General features: G+C 33.3%; 1 long non-coding RNA gene and 1 pseudogene across 3 annotated transcripts in view; one reads left to right on the top strand and one right to left on the bottom strand.

Annotated features, from left to right (window-relative positions):
* The window catches only part of LOC101700278 (N-acetyllactosaminide beta-1,6-N-acetylglucosaminyl-transferase pseudogene), a 29,709-nt pseudogene extending 20,490 nt beyond the window's left edge, over nucleotides 1-9,219 (bottom strand).
* Nucleotides 1-23,201, top strand: part of LOC147823554 (uncharacterized) — a 46,801-nt gene extending 23,600 nt beyond the window's left edge. Inside the window, exons 2-4 of one of the 3 annotated variants that reach the window (XR_015443505.1) lie at nucleotides 10,451-10,513; nucleotides 19,381-20,844; nucleotides 21,676-23,201. This is a non-coding gene — a long non-coding RNA (uncharacterized LOC147823554). Of the gene's footprint in view, nucleotides 1-10,450; nucleotides 10,518-19,380 lie in introns of all 3 variants that reach the window. The other 2 variants (XR_015443506.1, XR_015443504.1) reach the window with 2 other exon arrangements.
* Nucleotides 23,202-26,042: the final 2,841 nt, after the last annotated feature.

Raw genomic sequence — 26,042 nt, 5'->3', positions numbered from 1 at the left:
AAGATACCCAGTAGGTGAATAGCTGGGTCAAATGGGACTTCTAGTCCTAGTTCTTTGAGGTATCTCCATACTGATTTCCACAGTGCTTACACCAGTTGACACTCACATCAGCAGTGGAGCAGGGTCCCTCTTTCCCCACACCCCCATCAGCATTTGCTAATTTCATGATAGGAGCCATTCTTTTGGGGGTAAGTTGGAATCTCAGTGTTGTTTTCATTTGCGTCTCTTGATTGACCAGTGATGGTGACCATTTTTTTTCATATGTTTATTTGCTCTTTCTACTTCTTTGTGTGAGAAATGTTTGTTCATTTCAGATGCCCATTTTTGGACTGAGTCTTTAAATTTGGGAGATCAGATCTTTTTAAGTTCTTTATAGATTTGAGATAGTAGACCTTTGTCTGAGGAAGAGGAGGTGAAGATATTTTCCCACATTGTGGGTTGTCTCTTCACACTGATGGTGGTTTCTCTTGCTGTGCAGAAGCCTTTTAATAAGAAGAGATCCCACTTGTTGATTGTTTGTGCTAGTTCACAGGCAACTGAGGTTTTGTTCATAAAATCTTTTCCTACACCGATGTCTTCAAGGGTTCTACCTAACCTCTGTTCCAACTGGTTCAGAGTTTCTATTTTAATATTTAGATCTTGAATCCATTTTGATTTTAGTTTAGTGCATGGTGAGAGATACAGGTCTAGTTTTAATCTTTGGCAAGTTGAAGCCCAATTTTTCCAACACCATTTATTAAAGAGGCTATCTTTCCTGCAGTGAGGGTGTTTGGCTCCTTTATCGAAGATGAGATGGCTGAGTGTGTCTGGCGTTGTTTCTGCATCTTCTAATCTGTTCCACTGGTCCTCAGGTCTGTTTCTTTGCCAGTACCATGCTGTTTTTATCACAGTAGCTTTGTAGTATAGTTGCAGTTTGGGGATTGTAATACCCCCTGCCATGTCTCTGTTACCTAGAATTGCTTTTGTTATTCTGGGTCACTTCTTGTTCCAAATGAATTTTTGGATTGTTTTCTCAAGGTCCATGGAGTATGCTGCTGGGATCTCAATTGGAATTGCATTAAATCTATATAGCAGTTTTGGAAGTATGGCCATTTTCACTATATTAATCCTTCCTACCCAGGAGCAGGGGATGTCTGTCCATTTTCTGATATCATCTTCAATCTCTCTTTTCAGAGTGCCATAGTTTTCAGAGAAGAGGTGCTTGATTTCTTTTGTTAGATTGATTCTTAGGTATTTCAGTTTTTTGAATGCTATTGTGAAAGAGATTGTTTGCCCTATTTCTGTCTCAGTGAGTCTATTGTTCATGTAGAGGAAACCTATTGATTTTCGTGTGTTGACCTTGTATCCAGCTATTTTACTGAGTTTGGTTATTAAGTCTAGAAAACTTTTGGTGGAGTTCTTGGGGTCTTCTATATAGAGTATCATGTCATCTGCAAATAATGACAATTTGACTTCTTCATTTCCTATCTTTATTCCTTTTATTTTTCTCGTCTAATTGCTGTGGCTAATGTTTCCAGAACTACATTGAACAAGAGTGGTGATAGTGGACATCCTTGTCTTGTTCCTGATTTTAGTGTGAAGGATTTCAGTTTTGGACCGTTTAGTATGATATTGGCAGTTGGTTTTTCATAGATGGCTTCTATCAGTTTGAGGTAGAGACCATCTATTCCAATATTTTGTAGGGTTTTTATCATAAATGCATGTTGGATTTTGTCAAATGCTTTTTCTGCATCTATGGAGATAATCATATGGTTTTTGTCCTTGGCTCTATTGATATAGTGTGTTACATTGATTGATTTGCATATGTTGATCCATCCCTGCATCCCTGGGATGAATCCCACTTCATCAGGGTGTATGATCATCTTGATGATCTTCTGCATTCTATTTGCCATTATCTTATTAAGGATTTTTGCTTCTATGTTCATTAGTGAGATTGGCCTATAGTTCTCTTTTTTGGTTGGGTCTTCCTCTGCTTTGGGAATCAAGGTGATGCTTGCCTCCAGGAATGAATTTGGGAGTATTGCTTCCCTTTCAATTTCATTGAGTTTAAACAGTAATGGCAGTAGTTCCTCTGAAATGTCTGGTAGAATTCATCAGTGAAAACATCAGGACCTGGGCTTTTCTTAGTTGGCAAGTGCATAATTACATCTTCAATTTCATTGATTGATATTGGGTTGTTTAGAATTTTTAGGTCTTCTTTGTTCAACTTTGGTTATTCATACATGTCTAGAAATCTATTTCTTCTGTGTTTTCCACCTTATTGGTGTATAGGTTCTCGAAGTAGGTATTGATGATCCTCTGCATTTCTGCTGTGTCTGTTGTAATTTCATCCTTTCATTCCAAGTTGCATGGATTTGGGCCTTTTCTTTCCTTTTTCTGATAAGGTTGGATAAGTGTTTGTCAATTTTGTTTATTCTTTCAAAGAACCAACTCTTTGCTTCATTGATTTTTTTTGTATCATTCTCTTAGGCTCCATTGCCTTGACTTCTGCTTTGATCTTTATAAATTCCTCCTTTGTATGAGCTTTGGGTTTGTCCTGCTCTTGGGTGGCTCTGCTCCTTGGTGCTGGGGTGGTGCTATGGAGGCTTGGAAGGCTCATCTCCTCCTGAGTGCTGGGGGTGGTAGTATGGTGGCCCAGAAGGCCCCTGTTAGGTATATTGATTCAAATTTTTAGCCAGACCATTGCCAAGAAATGTTTGTGTTGTCCAAGTTAAACCAGCCATATGTTTTCTCTTCAAAATGTGAATTTTGAACAAAATTTAACAAACAGAGAAACAAAATTTAAGCTCATTCATTACTGTATAGTTATTGATATAAAATTGTTGGATTAATCCTCTTCTCTAAAACCCAGAGAAATCTTATGTTTCCTATGCCTGTTTGTCAGTTTTTCCTGTCAGTTTTTCCTGTCAGTTCTGTAAGTTCTTCTACATAATTTTTATCATTTCCCTTTCAATGCCATTCAGTTAGGATTATTCATATTGAAAAACCTTGGGCCATGGAGTTTTTGAATTTAAAAAAAGGGTCTTTTGTGGGTGAAAATAAAGAAGATAGGAGTGAAACAAGATAAAATTAGGTCACCAGAAGGGATATTTCATACCAATTTTCAGTCTAGTTTAAGGATTATGGCATCTTTCTAAGATCACAGGAGAACAATTATTGTAAAATGTTTAAACACGAGTTACATGATCACAATCATATTTTTAAAATTGATCTGGATTCTGTTAGATAAATTCAATGGAGGCAGAAGTAAATGTAGGCCCATTTATGAAGAAATTACATTCAGAAAATGAGCACTGAGTTAGAGAAAGCAGGTGGAAAACCAAAAGGTTTTAGATGGCAAAACTGACAGGTTGGTCTCTAATGCCAACACAAGAGAGAGGTGCTTCTCTAGGATGACCTTTGCATTTCTTGAAACCCCTAAATGTCAAAAATGGCTTTCAGGAAATAGTTGCTTAAGTTTCTGGTTTATAAAACTGGCTGTTTGGAAATGACATTTAGTAATGAAATAAGAAAAAATGGATGATAATTAGATTTATATAAGGGCATATTTTGGGTTAGGCATTGTACTTGCTGAATTATTAATGCTTCTGTAACATCCATAAAAGATCTCCTGTAGGCCTTAACTATTCATGTCTGAGGCCTGGGAAATAGCTTTGCAACTTACAACTAGCATAATAGTTTTTCCTATTGCAGTTGAAGCTTCCAAGGAGCCTCAAACTCCATGATGAGGAAGAAAAACAAATGAGTTTTGTCTGTGCTCTCCTCAAAGAAAACATCCTTTTTCTCTTCCTTTATTTCTCAATGAAGTTCTTCACTATCCACTTACCTACCATAAGCACTAATGTATGTATAATAATGATTTGTTGTTTCTTCTATACTTCTCATTTCAAAAACAATAAGTAAGATTATTATATCCCCATGTCATCCCAGGACCCCTTGCTTTTTTAATGGAATTGTGAATATCACATTTTGCATTACATCCAGAAGTTCAATACATTCCAAAGAGTGATATGTATGCTCTTTTTAATATCAGTCATTATTCTCTGTGGTTTTACTATTGTTATTAGGTTGCTATATTTAAATTTAATGAAGCATTTATTCTCAATCAAGAAGACCACTGAAATGATAAAATTGTGTAATTTTGTGGTGTTAAATCAGAGTAATAAACTTTATTTTGTGTGAGATGAAAAATGATCAACTATGCTTTCTATTAATATTCTTTTATTCCTTTATTATATTTATAAATGAAGACAATAATAAAAGATATGAAATTTTCCACCCATCTTTTCTATGGACTTTAGAATTAAAGACAAAACTTCCTGGACAAAGACATTATATTTGGGGAATTTATTTTTTATGTTGCATAGTAAAGTCAATCTATGGTTTAAAATTGTTATTTTGAATATTGAAATAGGAAATACAGAAATATCGTGCCTACATGAGGTAAGTTATTGTTCAGATTCATAATGTTATACACAAAATCCAGATGATATTTCTTCCATTGTTCCTGGACTAATTAGAATAACAAACTCATTTCTGACATAACTTTTTCAGTTTTCTCAAATAAAACTGTCCCTTAAATTATTCATGAACTGAACTATTTTTTCCGCTATCCTACAGTGTCTTTCATATTTTAAGTCTTAGCTTTGATCCACTGGTTACTGTAGGTATGATAAAAAAAATCAGTAAAGAGAAAAACATAGCAGAATCTCTGATGAAATATCTAAGAATGAACTTAACTCTTTAATTATACTAATACTCTTTAAATTATAGAACTAATAGTGGTTCTAACCAGACGGTGATTTTACTTTGGTCATTTAGCAAGTAATACAGAGAATATACAAGTAAGGAAAGGAAGTAGCAAGCCACTTGCTATATGAAACTGATAGTGATGAAAGCATATTTGGACTTGAAATGCAGTATCCTCCAAGTGAATACAATTTTCATGGTGAATAACTTCTTCCAAAATCTGGGGGAAAAGTTGCTAAAAATATTGTTGATTTTTGCCTTTCCAAAATATACCCTAATAAAATACCAGATATTTCAAAATTAATTTTTAAAAATGTCAATTTCAGTCCTTTATAATGTATGTGCAAATAGAAAAATACATTTAAATAGACACATTACATTGATAAATTCAGCTCTTGTCATATTTTTGTGAATTTATTTTGACCAACCAAGTATTTTGTTTGAAAGATTAGGTTTTGTATAAATGTGTTTTATATAACTTCAGGTAGCTTACTCCTTCAATATATAGTTCTTACCATGGCACTTGAAAGTCAAGTTGAGAATTGTACTATTAAGAAGACAATCTAACATAGTTTTCTCATTCTGAAAAAGTAAGCACTTTCTAGCAAAAAGGCTGCTGTATTCAGTGATCTTTTTCTCAACATCCCCTTTTTTGGTAATTAAACTACTATAAGAAAATTTGCATCCTGTCTCCTTATGACTACATTTCTGTCACTCATAGTCTAGAGCAATATTCAGAAAACTGGGACCAAAGGACAAAATTTAGCTTGCTGCCTGTTTTTATAAATGAAGCTTTATGAGAAAAAAAATCACACTGTTTTGTTTACATATTGTCTATGGCTGGATTCACACTACAACATAAGAATTGAATAGCTGTCACAGACACAATACAGCCTATAGACCCTAAAATTTTATTATCTGGCCATTAACAGAAAAGGTATGCCAACCCCTGTGGAGTATACCTAATGTATTGGACAAGTGCAGTGGATTGATTTTTGTTTTTTCCTATTACAGCAAATTTATAGATAGTAGTAACTATGAAATGAACTGAAAATAATAGCCATAAAAGACCTACAGTTAATGGAAATTTTTAGCTATCACCTTTTTTTATACCCATGCCACTAGAAACATAAAATAAAAAAATAAAATCATACAGTGCAAAAAAAAAAAAGTAACTCTTGCATTCTTTTTAATTCATTTCATAGGTATTATTTACAATTTTTATTATTACATATTTGCCATACATAGTAATCACATTCATCATAGGGAATTTGTATCTGTACGTAACATATCAAAGTAATGCTTGCTTCCAGGAATGACTTTGGGAATATTGGTTCCTTTTTAATTTCATTAAAGAGTTTGAGGAGTAATGGCATTAGATCTTTCTAAAAATCTTGAATAATTCAACAATGGATCCAACAGGATCTGGGCTTTTCTTTATTGTTTGCTTTTTAATTACTTCAATTTCATTGCTTGATATTGGATTATTTAGAATTTTTATATCTTCCTCATTCAGCTTTGGTAATTCACATGTATACAGGAATCTGTCTTATTTTTTCTGAATTTTCTAATTAGAATATAGAGTCTCAATGTAGGTATTGATGATTTTCTGGATTTCTGCAGGATTTGTTGTGATTTCACTGTTTTCATTCCTAATTGCATGGATTTGTGTGTTTTCTTTTTTGATACGGTTTGCTAAGGGTTTGTCTATTTAATCTCACAACTCTTCAATTCATTGATTCTTTGTATAACTTTTTTAGTTTCAACTGTATCAATTTCTGCTCTGATCTTTATAATTCCCTTCCTTGTATGAGTTTTGGATTTAATTTGTTTTTCCTGGAAACTTGAGGTTCGATATTAGGTGAATTACGTGAGGTTGCTCTGTTTTTTGATGTGGGAATTCACCACTATAAATCTCCCTTGTAGGACTACTTTTATTGTGTCCCATCATATTGGCATTGACATTTAATTGTAGAGACAGTCTTATTCATTCTTTAATTTCACCTGTGACCTAATGGTTTTTCAGTAGGGAGTTATTTAATTTCCATGTGTTTATGTAATTTTCATGGTTTCTTTTGTGATTGATTTCCAATTTCATTGCACTATGATCTGATAATATGCATGGAATAGTCTCAATTCTTTTGCATTTACTTAAGCATATTCTATGAGGTTTTGTGTGGTCTCTTTTGGAGAAATTCCCATGTGGTGTATTCTGTAGTTGGGTTGAATGCTCTAGATATCTACTAAGTCCATTTGTTTAAAGGTTTGGTTCAGCCCGGATATTCCTTGTTGATATTTTTTGTCTAATTGATCTATTTGTGATAGTGGAGTATTGAGGTCCCCCTTACATTTGTATTAATGCTTATCTGATTTTTCATATCCATTAGTGTTCCTTTTATATAGTTGTGTGTGCTGGCATTTGGTACATGTATATTTATGATTGTTATATTTTCCTCTTGGATTGTTCCCTTCTATCAAATATGTAGTGATGTTCTTTGACTCTTCTGATTAGTCTTGGCTTGAAATCCAATCTGTCTATAGACACAATAGGTAGTCCTGCTTTTTTCTGGGTTCCTACTGCATGGAATATTGTATTCTGTCCTTTGACTTTCATTCTATGAGTTTCTTTTTGACTAAAATCTGTTTGTTTTATGCACCATATTATTGAATATTTTTTGATCCATTTTTCCAATCTGTTTCTTTTGATTGGTGAATTGAGACCATTCAAAGTAATGGTTATAACTGATAGGTATTGACTTGTCCTTATCATCATATTATTTTCCTTTTGTTGACTCCCTTTCTTTCCCTTCTATTTCATTTCTTGCCTTGCCCGGTAGATTCATTTTATTGGGATTCTTGAACTGTTTCCTACACTGTATTTTTATAGAATATCCTTCAGAACTTTTTGGAGTGCTGGTTTGATGGTCTTGAATTTCTTCAGGTGTTCTTTACCATGGAAGTATGTTATTTCTCTATCAATTTTGAAGAATAATTTTGCAGCATACATCAATCTGTGTTGGAGATTGTTTTCTTTTAGGGCCTGAAATACTGCACTTGAAGGTCTCCTTGACTTAAGTGTTTATGTGTGGAAGTCTCCTGTGATTCTGATGGGTTTTCAATTCATCATAGCACCTACGTCACCTTGGCTAAAGCAGTTCAATAAGCAATAACAATAGCATCAAGCAGCCTAGAAAATGATAAAATATGACAACTAATAAGTTGTCACCTTTAACTATAGGTACAAAGGGCCGGGGATTTAGCTCAGTGGTTCTGGCGCCTGCTGCTCAAGTGCATGGTCCCGAGTTCGATACCCAGTACCAAAAAAACAAAACAAAACATATAGGTACAAGACTTTTTGTGATACAAGAAAATGTAAGACAAATCAGAAAATTATATGCAGGAAATATATACTCAATAGAGCAATTTTACCTTAATGGGAGAAAATTCAAAGTGTAGAAGAGGAAATAATAAATAAAAGAAGAAAAAGAGATTAGAAGCAAGGTAAAGGACAGAAGATGATTAGACAAGCTTCAGGAAAGTGGTGAAGAAGACAAGAGGGAAGGAAAGAATGAAACAAAACAGATGAAACAAAAGAAAACTACAGAAGACATTCACTCTCACAAACAAAAAGAATGAGAAAAAAAATATTTAAAAAACCACAAGCAAACAAAAGAAAGTTTCTGTGTGACTTCCAGCCTATAGTTTTCTTCTGGGTCTATAGCTTTGTGGCATTGTCCAACTCAAGGCATGGCTGCTCTCACTGGCAGACAAAGGAGGCAGTCTGAGCCCAGATCCATCCTGGATGATCCCAGCAAGCTGGCAGTAGGATTGGGGCATGGTGTTGGTTCTGGAACTTTCAAATCCACCGAAATTCAGGCTGAACCTGATGTCTGGTAAAGGCGTTGGGGCCTGAGTGGGTTAGATTATAACAATACCCTAGGTGTATCTTGCTGGCCTGACCATGTCTCCCTGACCCTGGACATCTCCTGTGATTGGCCCTCATCCAGTGACTTCGATAATTTACTACTGGAAGCCCTGAGATGGAGCTGAGCTGTGGGTGCTCTGAGTCTTGGGCTTAGTTGGCCATTCCCTAAAAATAGCATCTGACCAGGAACATTCTCAGGGGACACAGCAGTCACTTGGACTGGAATGTCTCACCAGATGTAGAGCAGAACATCCACTACTCCACTCCAGTGGTACATTTCTCCCTAGAGACCTCCAGGGTCACCTACTTTGACTATGTCTTTGTAGATTCAATCTTCCCTTCTCATGCCATAGGCCAGGTGCCAGGGAGAAAGTGCAGGTTGCCCCTTCTTTTTCCACATTGTAGTTTGTCTCTTCAGTTTCTGTGTAGGCTCCAATTTTTTCCTTCAGGTCTTTGGTGGGTCCAAGGAGCCACCTCACTCTGTCTTTTCTTCCCAAAGTTGTTCTCTGGTGTCTGTATCCCACATCTTGGTGAGGCTGATGCATTGCTGCTTACTGCTCTGCCCTCTTCCTGTAAGTCTTCTTCAATTTATAATTTAGTGAAAAAGGTGTACCTACAATTGGTCTATCACAATCAGGAATAATTTGGAGTAACACAAAACCAAATTTTAACAAACCTGGAATATCTATGAACGATATAATTTAGATAAATAGCAAATTGTATCACTGATGTAGTTTTTTTTAGCTTTAACAAGCACAAATAAAGAAAAAGAAATTTCAGTGTTTAAAATATTGAGATATCTTTAGCAAAAAATTAAATAAATTTCACCCAAAGTTTCTAATCACTGCTTTAAATTTAAACACAAGTGAAAACTCCACGTGGTCTCTGTATAAAATTAAGTAACATTTTTTCTATGTCTTTATAATCACCATGTGATGTCTAATCTGTTATTTAAATGGAGGAATATGAAGTACCACAGGAGCTGGAGAGACAAACTGCCTGAAGCAAGCCCACATGATTGAACTGCTGTGAATTTAATCTTAATGAGTGCATTTATTCTTTCAGGTATAATACAAAGTTTATTAAAGCATGGGTAATAAAAATGTGCTATTTTGAAGGTTGTATATATTTTGAAGCTGAACAATAACTGTAGCAATTATGTAGCAATTATTTTGGCAATCATTTGCTTTTAAGTTTCTGTATCCTGCAACATTGCATTGCCTACACTGTGGGAGACTTCTATTACCCTACACTTGATACTCACTCTGTTCTCTATTTAATCTTTGCAATTGTCTTTTCTTTGCACTTTACCTTCTAGGCTTTGCAATATTTATTATTCCTTTTCTTCACCTACAAAATAAATAAACCTTGTATAACATCTACAAAATGAATAAACCTGCCACAGAACTTAAATGTGATCACTTTTCATATCAATTGTAAAAACTTTTTTCAAGTTTTGAGCCCCAACACATGCAACTATATTTATTGATCTTTTTTAAACCTTCATGTTAGAACTAGTAGTTTTCTGTGCCTCTTCAACATTTCTCTCATACTACCAGCATTATACAGGTCATGTTGTTAGAATCTTCCTGTTTCTCTCTCACACATTCTGTTTCTGTCCCTCAATTGGCCCTGAGGCCAGATAATATGCTATGATAGTGATTATGATACCATCAGAGCTACTGCACTGCAAATATTATGTAATAGGCATTTGGGCAAATTTTAGGACATCAGTGAAACTAATGTAACAAACATTGTGTCTTATTTTTATTTCAGTACTGGAGATTGAACCCCCCAGGGCCATTGGACTGAGAGCTACCGCCTCCACTCTTTGTTATTGTATGTATGTATTTTTGAGACAGAGTCTCACTAAATCACCTAGTTGCCCAGACTACACTCACATTTTAGGTTTTATTTATTTTTTATCAGTAAAAGTTGCTATATATTTGAAAAATCAAAATGGTGTGCCTCTTGGTTTGTTTCCAGAGTAAAACAAAAATTTTCTTGCTTTTTCTTTTACAACACACGAATGTTTTCTTGTTTTGAATAGCTGGAAAATTCATGGCCAAGCTTTTTCCATGGCCATTGGTATTAGGCTATTGATTGATAGACTCTAGTGCTTATCAAATAAGTTGCTGTTATTTTAATTATATGTATATGCAGCCAAACACACTTTTAAAAATAAGGGCTCACAGGTAATGGGGGAAAAGTAAGAACTAAGATACATCATGTACAGGTACAAGCACCCAATGATAAATGTAAATGTATTGTATACCTAAAATGTACCAATAAAAGAATTTAAATCCAATAACATTACTTGATGTCTACTTAGACACTCTGATTAGTTATGTTCCTAACTAGTTCCATATGTTCTACTAGTCCCGATGTTCCATAACTATTTATGTTGTTTGAGAGTTGAGAAAACTTTCTGTGATTATAGTGATAAATGTTGAATATTCTTAATTTTAGCATATTCATGCCATTCATTATTGGAGCTTAAGTTTTTGTACTACACATATTTTTGTGTTAGCATTCTTGCATGCACTTTCAAATCCTATTTGAAATCAGAAAGAACACAAATAAATACATAACATACAATTTCAGAACTTTGTATAGACCCTATATGTTAGCAGTAAGTTTTGAGGTTCTCAGTGAGGTAGAAATACGTTTTTCTTTCTTTCTTACTTACTTTTTTTTGTAAAATGAGGAAAATCAGGGGGAAGTTAGAATTCATGCTAATAAACTAATACATGTTCCTGAATATACTTTCAATTCCTTCTTAATTATTAAGATATTGGGATCTATAACCTAAGAAAATGGAATTTAGAATATTTGGAATTTGAAATATATATCACACGAATTTATATATCATAAGATATATATATATATATATATATATCAAGAATTTTATTTTACCTATTCTGTCATCCAGCAGGTTAAATGTTTCTGTCTTAACATTTAGTTCTTTGATACATATTTGTTTTAGTTTAGTACATGGTGTGAGATATGGGTCTAGATTCAGTCTTCTGCATATGGATAGGCAGTTTTCCCAACACTTTTTTATTAAAGAGATTATCTTTTCTCCAGTGTGTTTTTGGCCCCTTTGTCAAGGATCAAATAGTTGAATGTGCATGGGGTTGTTTCTGCATCCTTTATTCAGTTCTGTTGGTCCTCATATCTATATTTTTGTGCCGGTTCCATGATGTTTTTATCAAAGTAGTTTTGTAATATAACATAAAGTCTGGGATGGTGATGTCTCTTGCTTTTCTCTTGTTACCCAGGATTGCTTTGGCTATTTTGGGTTGCTTCTAGTTCTGTAGGAATTTCAGGATTATTTTATCCAGTTCTGTGAAGAACGTTGTTGGTATTTTGATTGCGGTTGCATTAACTCTGTATATCAATTTTGAAAGTATGGCCAATTTGACTGTATTGGTTCTGCTTATCCGGGAACAAGGATATCTTTCCATTTTCTGATAATCTATTCAATTTCTTTTTTCAGAGTACTGAAGTCATGGGCATAGGAAAAGGCTTTCTAAATAGAGCACTGGTTGCACAGGAAATAGTACTAAGAATCAAGAAATGGGAGCATGTTGAGGACCAGAGGAGAATTGAGGCCAAATTGGCCTCCTCTGTGAGCACAAAAGAGAAAGGCTGCTCTCAGGGTGATTGGATAGTAGGGCAAAGCTAAGAGAGCTGAGGTCAAGTTGTTTACCAGAGAAGGTACTAATGGATATTGAAAACCAGATGAATCTTGTGTTAGTTTGATCGCTCGTTCCCATGTTTGGGTGAGTGAAGCAGGTGAGCCAAAGGCTCAGGGTCCTCAGCCTGCTAGAGGAACAGCCCCCTGGCTGCCTACAATTTAAGCTGACTCCATGTCTCTTTGTCCTTCATCCTCGTTTGCCCCCCAGCCAGAGAGCAACAAAGTAGTGGGGTCTAGGTCCTGGAGCAAGGCCAGCTGGCTCAGAGACTTGGCAACAGTTGGCACCCGCAACAGGAACCTGAGACCGGGTCACCCACAGGATCATATCAAACTGAAAAGCTTCATTACAGCAAAAGAAACAAGTAAAAAGATAAGCTAGAAAATGGGGAAAAAATTTCCAGCTATTTCTGACAGAAGAATCATATCTAGAATATATAAAGAACTCAAATAAAATCAGAACCTCTCCATAAAGACCCAATGCATGTGAAATTACTAGACACTTTACAGAAGAAGTATAAGTGGTCAGTAAATACATGAAGAAATGCTCAAACTCCCTGGCCATTAGAGAAATGCAAATTAAAAACAATACTGAGGTTCCGTCTTAGCCTAGATGGAATGGGCATCATCAAGAAATCAAATAATAACTAATGCTGGTGAGGCAGTAGGGAAAAAGGAACTCTCCTATATTGTTGGTGGGAATGTACACTAGAGTAAAACTACTATGGAAATCAGTATGGAGATTCCTCAAAAAACTAAAATTATAAATTCCATTTGATTCAACTATTCCCTTTCTGTGTATCTTCCCAAAAGAATTAAATACATCGTATTATAGTGAAATATGTATACCAATGTTTACAGCAGCACAATTCATAACTAAATCTTGGAAGTGGTCTATATGTCTATCAACAGAAAAATGGGAAACGAGACTGGTATTTATGCACAATGGAGTATTACTCTGGCATAAAAAAAGATAAGTTTAAGTTTTAGGCAAATGGGTGTACCTTGAGACCATAATGTTAAGTGAAATAAATCAGATATACAAGCTTAAATATCATGGTTTCCATTCTATGAGAAATCCAAATTTTAAAGAGCAAAGTAAAAGATAATAAGCAGTAGGGAGATCTTTTTGAAATGGGAAGGGGATGAAGAGAGAGAGAGAGGGGAAGGAAGGGAAAAAGGAAGGGCATAAAATTAGGATACGTTATGTACCTGTGCCAACTCCACACAATGTAAATTTTATATAGTCCAACTATATCCTAATAAAAATAAAAAATAGCCATTATTTAATAAATACTATTTTGGGTCATGAGTGTGGGGAGTGCTTTCTATGGGGATTTAAACTACATTAGTCTCTCCTTTGGTGTATTGAAGACATTCAAAGACACCCAGTGGAGGCCTGAAGCCATGTGTAGTAAATAAAGCAGTAAACCCCATGCTTTCTTTACATATATATCTAGATGATGTTTAATTTACAAATTAGGCACAGTGAAGCATTAATAATAGCATAGAACAATTATGATAATATATCTTATTACAATTTCTAGAATCACTATTCTTTGCTTTATAAAGGGCCATTATTAAGTAAAATAAGGGTTATTTGAATATAAGCACTGGAGTTTCATGATAATTGTAGAGAGAAATACTACAACTAGATGATTAATGGGGAAAAGGCAGGCCGTACGATTTCATATTAGAAATCCATATTTTTAATTGCTTATCTAGAATTTTCCATTTAATGTTTTCAGACCCTGATTGAAATGGGCCATTAATACTTTAGAACATGAAATTATAGAAAAAATAGGACCACTGTAATTGAAGTAGGAAAGATGGGAGATCTGAGAGTTCACATGTTTGAGGTTAAATTTCAAAACGTGTACATTGTTACAGTATTTCAATTTAAAAATCATAATTATGGATTTACTAATAAGTGAGTAATCCTCTCATGAATTCCCATATATTTTTATCTGAACATGTCATGTTTGTACCAGATAATTTCATTTAAACTAGATTTTTCAGCTGGATGTGGTGGCATGGGCCTGTATTCATTCTCAGAACTTGGGAGGCTCAGGCAGGAGAATTGCCATGAGTTTGAGGTCAGCCTGGGCTACATACTGAGTTCAAGGCCAGTCTGACATATGCAGAAAGACCATGTCTCAAAAGAGAATGATATCTTGTTCAATGTTAAAACCTTAATATTTAGCTCATGGCAATGAATTTATCACACTATGTTCTCATTAAAAATACTTTCCTAACAAGACAAATGTATGACTTAGAAGAAAAATGACAGAATCAATTTTTGCCCTCAACATTATATACTTCTCTGAAGGGTAGTATGTGAGCAACTGGAAAATACCGCTATTAAAATCCAGAAAATAACTTCTGGGACATTTGCTTTTGATCTTTTTGGACAAATGATCACATTGTGCTAAAAGCTGTTTGACAAACTTCAAAAGTAATATATATTTTGGTAAGACATGGTGATTTCTAAATTAAATTGATAGTAAATTTGAAATTATACATTCATCTGTGTTTTAGATTTTGTTGTTTTATTGTTTTCTTTGAATCAAGGTCATGCTCACACTTATGATCTTCTCACCTCAACCTCCTGAGAAGCTGTGATTACAGTCATGTGCCACTATGTCTGGTTTAAAAATATTTAGATAAAATCACATGTATTTTGTTATTACAAATCTATATTCACAAGTCAGAAATTATGTGGAACTATATGCATTCATTTTTGGTAATGGTATAAAGTATCAAGTTTACTCCATGGGCTAATATAGTCCTATAGAAATAATTTTTCAAACTCTACAGTTATGAGTCATTAATATTCAAAAGTGAATATTTCTTTGTGGTCTAGTCTCATGGGAACATCGTCTATTAAATACAAAATAATTACTTTAAAAAGTAGTAATATTTTAGTGTTAAACATTTATCTTGCTTTATGCCATGCTATTGCCCCTGAGCACTTAATATAAATAAGAAAACATTGATCAAAATTTGTTAAAGGAAAACATGGAAGTAGACAAAAATGGCAAATTAACCCTCTTGCCCCCTAAATAGCAAGGACCAAAAAAAAAATCACAGTAATGTGACTTATTTCTTTATAGCCTATTCTTAAGCAACTGGTTAATTCATGCAATTTACAAGTGGATGATTATAGTAGTGATAGACAAAAAAGATGTCTACAGTGGAACACAGGTTTGTGTCCTGAACCTGTAGCCTTCAAATATTCTGACAAGCGTTTTAGAGTTAAATTCACCCAAGGATCCACTCAATTTTTCTTTATTTTTATTTAAAATTAGCAGATATCTTGCTAAAGAAATTATAAGGTAAATCTTTTTTAAAAATTAATTGACAATTTTAAAAGCAAAATCACTTTTACAGGGCATGTGTGTTTTACACATGAATGTGCACATGCATTTATGTTTTTTCCACCTCTCTACAATTTTCTGGGCTCCAAATCTTTCTCCACAGTAGTATTTGAAAATGAATAAAATGCTCCTTGTGCCTGGAAACTTGGTGCAGTTCTTCTAGCTTCAGGTCTTTTTCATTCCTCACTTGAATCCCCATGAAATTCTTTACTTGGTTCCATGATTGGCTTGAGAACAATTTGGATTGAAATCAGATGAGCCACACAGATGGTCTCTAATATTGCATCTCAGTTTTTGGCTTGACTCTTTATCCTGCTTATTCAGTGGCACTGGAAAATGGAAGAGCTGCTGACAGATGAGACTATTAAGATCATCATAGCCAGATAGACTGACACCATTAGAGTGTTCAATAATCTGTTTTATATCTCCATGTTTCTAAGTTCATATTATTTAACAAAGGTGTCATTTGAACATATATCACCGGAACAAAGACTATATATATATATATATATATATATATATATATAATCACCTTTTACTCTTTAAATGGCTTGTTGGGAAGAAATTTTATGGGTTTCTTTAACAAATGAGAGGTTTTCTATCATAGAAGTTAACTCTATGTAATAATAATATATATTGTATTAGCTCATTTAAGTCTGTAATATACAATTATTTTTCATTTTTGAAGGGAAATGTTCTGTTTCACTGCTGTCTCAGGCAAGTTAAGGAAATATATGAAATAAGTCAATAACTACCTATTGAATTTTAATATGCATTTTGATTCACTGTGGATAACATTTTAGGAAAATGGTATTTCTGATGGGTAATATTCCTTTCAAATAAATTCTATAGATAGTGTATTTTTTTTTTTTTTGGTTGACAAAATGAATTCATGTGTATTGGAGATTTTTTTTAAATCAAAGTAAAATAAGAAAATGTAAATCAACTGCATTTCTCTCACACAGAGATGATTGTTTACTTTTTTACTAATTGGTAGAGATCCTTTTACCCCTTTCTAATTCTTATGTGTTTCAGTGTATTTTATGAAGCAACAGAACATAACAGACTGGATAAATGATAAGAAATAGAAGTTCATTTGGCTGCTGTTGCTGGCAGCTGTTTTCAGGGTCAGGGGTTTTACCCTGAGGAGGGCTTTCTTACTGAGGGCATCGTCAGGTGAGGGGCCATCACATTTTTTCTCTAAGTGACCAGATGGAAATTATTCTAGTCTTTCCAAGTCACAATATTTCTCTTGCAACAAATTCACTCAATTATTGTAGTGTAGAAGCAGCTGTAGACAACATAAAAACATGTGGGTATGTTGTAGTAAAACTTCATTTACAAAAACAAGGAGCAAAACCTTGGGGTGTAGTTTTCCAAGGCTTAAAATAACGATCATCTATTTAATTCATGAGTCCACGGGCCAGATTTATGGCTCTACTGATCTAGATCATGCTTGGTTGGGCTCATTCAGGCTCTTGTATGTGTTTGGGATCAGGTTGACTGAGCTGTCTAATCTGGCTTCACTTGTCTTGTGTTTGACGAGCTGTTGACTGAGGCAACATGCGGAACTGGGCCAGGTGTCTTTTCTCATCCAAGACAAAAGTGGGAATTTTCATACGTAGGTTTGGCAATAATTCAGAGAAGAGAGTAAAAGCAAGCAACCCTGGTTGAGGCCACATTCTACTGGCCAAAGGAAGACCCTGGGCCATCCCAGATGTAATTAGTGATGTGTTAGGTTTACTTTTATAGGGGAGAGCTGCAGAATTACGACGTAAAGAAGATTGGATACAGAGAAAAGAAAAATGGCATCTGTTTTTTCCAAATAATCTATCATACTATGAATTTCATATTAAGTCAGATCAACAAATTTATGAACTGGTTCATTATCAGAAATGCCCTATTTCTGCTTCAGTAGGTAAATACGAGCCCATAGTCTTTTCCTACTTAGAACAGCTACCATTAACCTATGCTATATGACTGAATTTACTGAATATTAATATTTTTCCAATCACACTTTCCCTGTTGTGATGATTATTTGACTCATTAGAACCATCTGGACAAGTACTATGGTCTTTCAATTTGTAATCCTATCTGAGTAGTCTTATGATTTGTTATTTCCATTTTGATATCTGCCGCACATCTTTTTTCCAGGTATGTTGGTTGAGTCTCTTATTTTGGTAGAAAATAATGAAACTTTAACCCCTGAAAATACACAATTTTAGATTTCAATCTCTAGAGTTACACATCACCATGAAGCCTTTTATTTTGGTGGTACCCTAGAGGCAGTGATTTAGTCAAATATTTTATTACCTGCTTATCTCTGTTTGCTTCACCAGACTGCTTAGAAAATGAAAGCAGATGGAGCTGGCCAGAAATGTAGTTCATAGCGACAGTTACTTACCCATTAAGGTTCGTGATAGATCTACACAAGCAGTGCCAAAATAACTTATTTTTTATGGTAGCAATTGATTTTTTTCACACACTGCCTTATCCATGTAGAGAAGAACATACTCTCTAAAATCAAGTTACTTTTAGATTGATTCTTCAGAAAGTATGCAAAATTAATAAAATTTTGTTATATTACAATAAATTTAGATTTTCCTCAGAGAAAATAATACATATTTTTAAATGAAAGATATTAAATGAGTTAAGAAAATATGTCTGTACTATTCACTGAAGCTGCATAGGAAATAGTAAAGTGATACGGAATTAGAAATTACACAAATAATTCTAGTTCATCAAGGCAATTTTTCTCAAGTATCTGAATATTTTTAATAACTTATCTAGAAAACTGTCACATTCCTCCTGATTCTTGTTTGAGGTAAATTGTTTTATTACCACTGAGTGAATTAATATTTATATTGAGATGTATTTCAGTGTTATTGCCTGAGTGTCTTCAAAGAGAGTGATGAATATTACAGCTACTCCTGGAAACATAAGAAATTAATGAACACAGCAGACATTTTGGGCTAAAGGATACCATTCTAGGGAAAGAGACTGATTAGATCTGAGTATGCCATAAAAGCTTTCTTTATTAAAAAAGTTTGTAAACATTTTATTGTAAAAATATATACGGCTTGAAAATATTACTCGAAATTTCTCTTTTGTGCAATGTATTATTAATAAAAGGATAGACTTCATATTGTGAAATTTCCTCAAAGGATAAATGGTTAAAAAAAACTTGAGACATAAATTTCCAAATTATTTTTCACTTAAGAACAGGGATTTAAACTTTAAAAAGTCCTAAGTGTTAGTGCACTTTAGGACACACACATAAATGCATTACACTCACACACAAAGATTGTAATACCTGACTTAATGTACTCTTTAGTCACTTTGGAAAATTAGAGTTGGAAATGATAGTGTTCATTAAAGCTGCATATTTTCTTCTGCCTATTCATCTTACAACTATATCCCAAAAATGAATTGTAATTCTAGTATTTTTCTTACCCTAGCAAAATGAAAATATTAGAATTATTCCAGTGTTTATATTCTCACCCTATCTAAAATGAAAATGTTATTTGAAATATTTTGTTTGATACCTAACACTCTAAGATCTGAAGTAATAAAATTTAAAATGTACTATTACACAATATTTCTCTGTCATTTGTTTTCTTATTCCTCCATAGACTTGAAGAAGATAACTTTAATTTCTTGGCTTTGGACAGCACGACAGACTACACTGAACCCCCTATTATCTCCAGCCTGCATTCCCTCACTTGGTGAAAGTAAACAAAACAAAGACTTCAGATTCAAAAAATGAAACCAAACCTAACCCCTACTGTATCCTGGTATGGTAGTAAGAAACCAGATAAGAAAAATATGGCTATATATTGCTCCTGATTGCTTATCAGGTATTAGAATCTGCAAGATAATGTTTTCTATTTCACTTCACAAAGCCAAAAATGTTCAATTCTTGTTAGATATCCTCTATCTTATTTTACTCTGCATTAACTGACACTAATTAAACTGATTTTTATATTGGGACTTGTGAGATTTACTTACTTGAAATACCCAAATATTTTTCATTGAAGCATAATTTACTATTAAAAAGTAAAATAAAATAATAGAATGAAATCAAAGAATCATTCCATGTTTGATCTACCCTCCTAGAAATATCTATGTATGATTTCAATGTGATAGTACGAGCAATCTCTTAAATTACCTCTTTTCAACATTTAGAAAAATTTTAAAATCTATTTTGGTCCTTCATATGTGCTATTAGCTTTCATTAAGGAAGATGAAACTGAAAGATTGATGATTATGAATTATAACATAGTCACTTAAATGTGTTTAAAATTGAGTTAAGAGCAAAAGAGAAAAATAAAGATTCTTCTACACTGGTTGCAAGGAAAAGATAGCTACTGAAGAAACACAGTACTGAGAAAGTGAGAGGGACAAAAAGCTTTACAGTCACTACTCATAGGAGGAATCTCTTGTCTGGTCTACACTCCTGGAGGGGTCTGCCAATAGCAGACACCTTGTGGTCATTTAGAATTCATTCAGCAGGAAGTCATTATGTTCAGTGATTTTTTTAGACCACTGTGAAAGCAAAACAAATGAGTATGTAATCTAGAAGAGAGCATTAACAAACAATGTTAATATTGGTGAATGTGATTTTGTTGAATTCATTGACATTATCTTAATTTTATGCACATTCATTACTTAACATACATGAATTATTTATATACATATAAAATACATGCTGCTAGTTTGTTATTTAAATATTGTTTTATAAAAAGTTATAAAGGGGTTTTAAGACTAGTCCTCTTAAAAAGTTAGGCAATAGTATTTTAACTTATTATTTTCAGGAAGGTAGAATCTCAATGTGAAAAAAATAGAGCCTAAAGAAATAAAGAACGAGAGAGAAAGGAAGGCAGAAGAATAGAAAAGAAAAGAAAAAAACCCTACAACAACAACAGAAAATGCCCATGGCTTTCTGATTGTCCTAAATGAGGGAAACCAAATGATAAATCTTTTAACAGCTTTGCCTAAAGAAAATGCAGGAAGAATTCAAGAAGACGTTTGTTAAGCTGACCAGATGAAAGAACCAGGTTCCTCAGCATGGAACGCATAGTCTGCTATCTTATGAGGTGACTACAACATGAGTACAACAATCCTTCCCTTTCTTTTTCCTTCTCAAATCAGTAATTCCTCCTCTAAAACAAATTCTTTCCATTTTAAGTCACGTATAGAGTATCTCTCTTTACCCTCACAGGGGATTTTGTCTTTAAGCTTTTACATATAATTTGTTTTTCTTCCCCACTTTTAAATATGATTTGTTCCTTTTTTTCATTTCTCTTCCAAAAAGTGATATAAAATATGAAAATGGTTTTTTAATTAAAAATCTCCCAAAACACATATAAACAATTTGATTTAAAGGGGTTGCATATATGTTGGCCGAACAGTTGTAAAGATCAAATGTGTAACATAAGAACTATAGTTATTAAAATTGTATTGGATTAAAATTTTTTAAAGTAGATTTTAAATGTTTTTATCAAAAAGGTATATGAGTTAAGAGCTATATTAAGTTCACTATAGTAACTATTGTACTATATATATCTCATAATAACGTCATGTTGTAAACCTGAGATTTTCATAATATTTTTTAACAATTAGAAAAAGGTTTTCTAATTCAGAATAAGATTTCACATTGTAATGCATATTATGAAAGTTAATTGCAATAGTTAAAATTGTAAATGGGCAAAGATCAGGCAGAAAATACATACAGTACTTGCATACTGAAGTTTTGTGTAGCAGTAATGTAAACATTCATAAATAGAGGAATGAGAGATAAATTGTACAATTTAATATCTCTTATAATTGGTCAGTTTTCACTACATAAACAGAACATAAGAGAACTTATATAAATGTTTAATTAAAAAAAATACAAGCTATATGATTTGTTTTGTTTTTTGGTACAGGGGATCGAATTTGGGACCTTGTGCTTTCAAGGCAGGCAATGGAACCACTGAGTTAAATGTCTGGCCCCCTAAGCTATATTGTTTTTGACCATTATATAAATATAAAAATTTTAAAATTGAATGCTACATTTTATACCTTAATATCCTTTGGATATCATTTTATTTTCCATGGTGTTGCCTCAGATGGTTTGTAAAATAAGGCTGATTGCCCACTGAAACAACAAAAAATAAGCAAAAAGAAAAACATGAATCTGCATAAAATTAAGTTCATGTAGATATCAAGGGCTGAATAAATATATGTAATAGTAACATACTTATGAAGAATGTCATAACTATTTACTGATAATCATGATGGTCATAATGTTGCTGATCGAAACACATAATTAATGTTCAAGTAATCACCCATAAAGGTGATGGGAACTTCTTAAGTTAACAAGGCCTATGAGGTGAAAGATATCCTCTAAATAAAAGGTACATTTGATAGAATGAAATAATGTCGATAAGTTGGAGAATTTAGCATAGTTCTGTGCTACATTTTGTTGTTTCATTTTCTAAGCGCAATGCTTCATTTGAAAGTTGTACTGTGGTTTAAACTTATATGTACATATATCTATATTTTTGTTCTGTATATTTTGCTCTGTATTGTGTTCTATACATCTTTATAAGAGATTTATTGTTCTCTTTTAGTTGGAAAGGTTATGAAAAAGCCTGGCTCTATTTTTAAAACTACAACATTATAAATTTTAGTATTAAAATAGCATACCATCTACTTTAGCAATTGAAACTACTTTATATAAGTTAAATAGAAGCAAGGAAAATATTACTAGTTACCATGTTTCTGTGCAAGCTTACAACTCTAATATTCATAAATTATTTGAAGTACTGAGTTCTGTTTCTCCTCCAAATAGAAGTTATCCAATTTAATTGTTTCATTAACCAACATCTATTTACTTTTCATAATAAGGATACTAGAGATTTCCCTATAGTAGGCTCATATTTAAAGCTTTAATGAGGTTTTGGTGGTCTATCATTTATTACTGAATAAATTGGCATTATTTATCTTTTTTTGTATTAGATTCTTTTATTGGTACATTGTAGGTATACGACACAATTACATTTCTCATGGGGAATTGTACCTTTGCATAATGCATCTTGGGTCTTATTTTTTCCCCATTCCTAGCCCTCTCTTCATGCCCTCCACCTTTCCCTATTTACAAAGACTTTATTTCCATTTTTTCCATTTCTCATCATTTTTCCTTTCCCTTCTTTCCTTTCCCCTGGCCCTCCCATTAACCCTACCCCTTTGGACCTTTTCTTCCTATTTTACATTACCCATTATTCATTCTAATCAATGGTACATTTTAGGTATACAATATAATGACATTCATCATTGGAAATTTGCACCTTTCCATAGTCTCTCTTGGTTCTTATTTTTCACCCTTGCCCAGCCCTCCCTTCAACCCCTCCAGTCCTCCCTATTTACAAAGATTTTGTTCCTATTTTTCCATTTTCTCATATTAATCTCATTCCCTTCTAATGAGCCCTACCATGCTAATAACCAGAAAAATATGTGCACAGATTTTTAAAGCCAAATTTATATAATGGATAGATAAACATTAGTTAAAATTGTATGGCTCCTCAGAGTAAAAATGATATTCTGGTATGTATAGTTAAAAATATTGCAAATCTTGAAGTAATTTCTTCTGTCTAAATAGAACTTCAGGCTGATAATGACTATTAGAATAATATAGCTTTTAAACAATGCTAAAAATGTTGGTGTTTGTTTTATTGTCACATCTTTCTAATTTACTTTCCCAACATAAATGTGCTACTTAAAGCCTAGATCATAGAACAAAAAACAGTGCTCATATATCTGGAATATGGACCAGGGATGTATCTCAGTAGCAGAGTGTTTGCTTAGCATATCCAAGGCCTTGGGTTGGATCACTAGTACCACACACACACAAAAATAATATTCTGGATATAGTAATTAAAAAAAGAAAAAAATTACTTTAGATTCAGTTTGTACCCTTTTAAATCTCAAAGAATTTCTTAACTGACTACATCAAAAAGCAGCAATAAACATGTATTCATCAAATAACAATGTTCATATCTAATATCCATGATAGGATAATAATAACAAAAACTACTTGGTTCCTCACATATGCTACACACTCTTCTGCCTTGATGATCACTCTTTAATCTTTTTTACTTTTTGTTCTAGGTAAGCTTATCTTTTTGAAGCCCACTCAATCATCAACATTTATGCTATCTTTTGTGATTTTCTTCCCTGAAATTAATTTATTCTATTACTCCAATAACTCATTTTACATAACCTCTATTATACTGCATTTCAAAACGTATTTTTTTTTTTAGGTGTTTGCCCCTCCATGAGACTTCATATTTCTTAAAGAGAAGATCTAACGCTGGCAGATTTTGCATCCCAAGAACAAAGCATATAATTTAGTACACCTCTATTACCTGATATGTATTTTCAGAACAAGAAAATATATAATCTTTCAAGAGAATCAGCCAATCCCAGATTTGATGCTAAGATGAATGATCATGCTATGACCCAGAAAGTTTGTTAAGTTAGGTAGCAGCAACCCACATAAGATTTTTTTCCTGGATCATGGTTCTTATCTGGCTGTTTATGGATGTTGCCTACGTGAACCAATTGACCTGGACTACAAATTAAGTTAGTACTCCTTGCTCTGGCTATCTTCTATGTATCACATTCGCATGTCACTTAACAAGCACTCTGAAATATCAAGCCTGACACTTCATCCAACTTAAGATAATTCAACATGTAGGATCATGCATTTTATGCCTTTAAGATCATTGATTTAAAGCCCAGAATAAAAATACAGTTAAAACTGTAACTTACATAACACATAGCCATCTATGTGAGACCATTGGTATAAACTTATCAGAGGAGGCTGTCAAATGCATGCCATTCTATAAGTCTTTCTCTAGAGTATTTTAACTCCTGTATGTCTCCAAGTGAACATTTCCTAAATTTTTATTATAACTATTCTTTTGGTCTGATGTATCTTCTGATGTGCTCACTGTATTCTGACACTCCAATTTTGTTATGCAGCATTTATGGAACTTAATATTTTTTTCTCTGATGGCTTTATTTTATCTGAATTTAGTCAAGAACATTCTCACAAACCCATGTGAATTGAGAACACACAAGGTTTTACATTTCTAGCTGAGTTACTGATCTACCAGGTAGTACCAGGTCAGTTACATAAATTCTTTCTATATACATTTATTCTATTTTGAAAGAGTAGCCTTCTAAATGTCTTTTAATTCACTAACTAAAACTTTTACACAGGACAAACTTAATATTCTTCTATGCAACAGGAAGGTAATCTTCTAGCAAGATTTAAGCCAGCTACATGTTTTTGCCAGGATTCTCAAACCAGGGCTTTGCTTGGGGGTGGGGGTGGGGGCGGGGCGCCCTGGCTAGCTTTGCTTGTTTATTCCACTTCATGATCTCCACTTCTGTCTCTGGCATGAATGAGGAGCAGATATATAATGAAAAATTTTCTGAACTGAAGTAATTAATTAGGCACTCATCCATTCATTTAAAAGATAAAAGACATTTATCAAGGCCAAACAGCCCACTGATAAGAATCATACATTCATTAGTTCTGAGTTTTCTATAGACCCGACTATTTTAAAAGGCAAATTAGTAAGTGGTTTTTCATACAGTGTTGAATATTGATTGAAAAACACTAGAAGTGATGTTATGAGTTCTAAAACACCAAGAAAAATAATAGAATAATTATGCATTGATCATTTCTTATATGCAACTATGCATAGTGAATAATTTAAGTGTGTTAATATCTCCACACAAGCTGTCTTCATGAGATATTTACAGGTACAGAGTCAAAGGACCAGGGGGTGTAAATAATACATGAAGTTCACATAATACATGATGATAATAGGGTTGGAAATTAGGTGGTCTAACCATAGGTTCCAGTACCTTAATAGTCACATTTGGGAGAATGTTTCATTCCTAGAAACTTTAGAAATACTCCTTTCTCCATGTGTAAGCTTCATGTTCTCTTTTTCCAACTACTGCTACATTTCAGACAATATAACAAAATATAATTCAAAGTGGGTAGTAAACAGACCAGAGCTCTTCTGTTAGCCTATCTCTTCAAACTTTACCCTTTAGAAGGAACATGCAATAGTAATTAAATGGAATTTAAATTTTTCAAGATTGGAAAACATGGATTTAATAATGCATTGCCACTTTAAATTGAATGAAAAAAATGAGGTATTACAAAAGATAAAATTAAAGATTATTTGGGAAATGAGTTAGGCTGTTTACATTCCTTAATAAAATTTTATGT

This window comes from Heterocephalus glaber, unplaced genomic scaffold, assembly GCF_053883595.1.
Source record: "Heterocephalus glaber isolate CG9 unplaced genomic scaffold, H.glaber_assembly_v1.0 deba00001572, whole genome shotgun sequence".
NCBI lineage: Eukaryota > Metazoa > Chordata > Mammalia > Rodentia > Bathyergidae > Heterocephalus > Heterocephalus glaber.
Note: the sequence above shows the minus strand (reverse complement) of the source record. Positions and strands in the feature narration are given on the sequence as shown.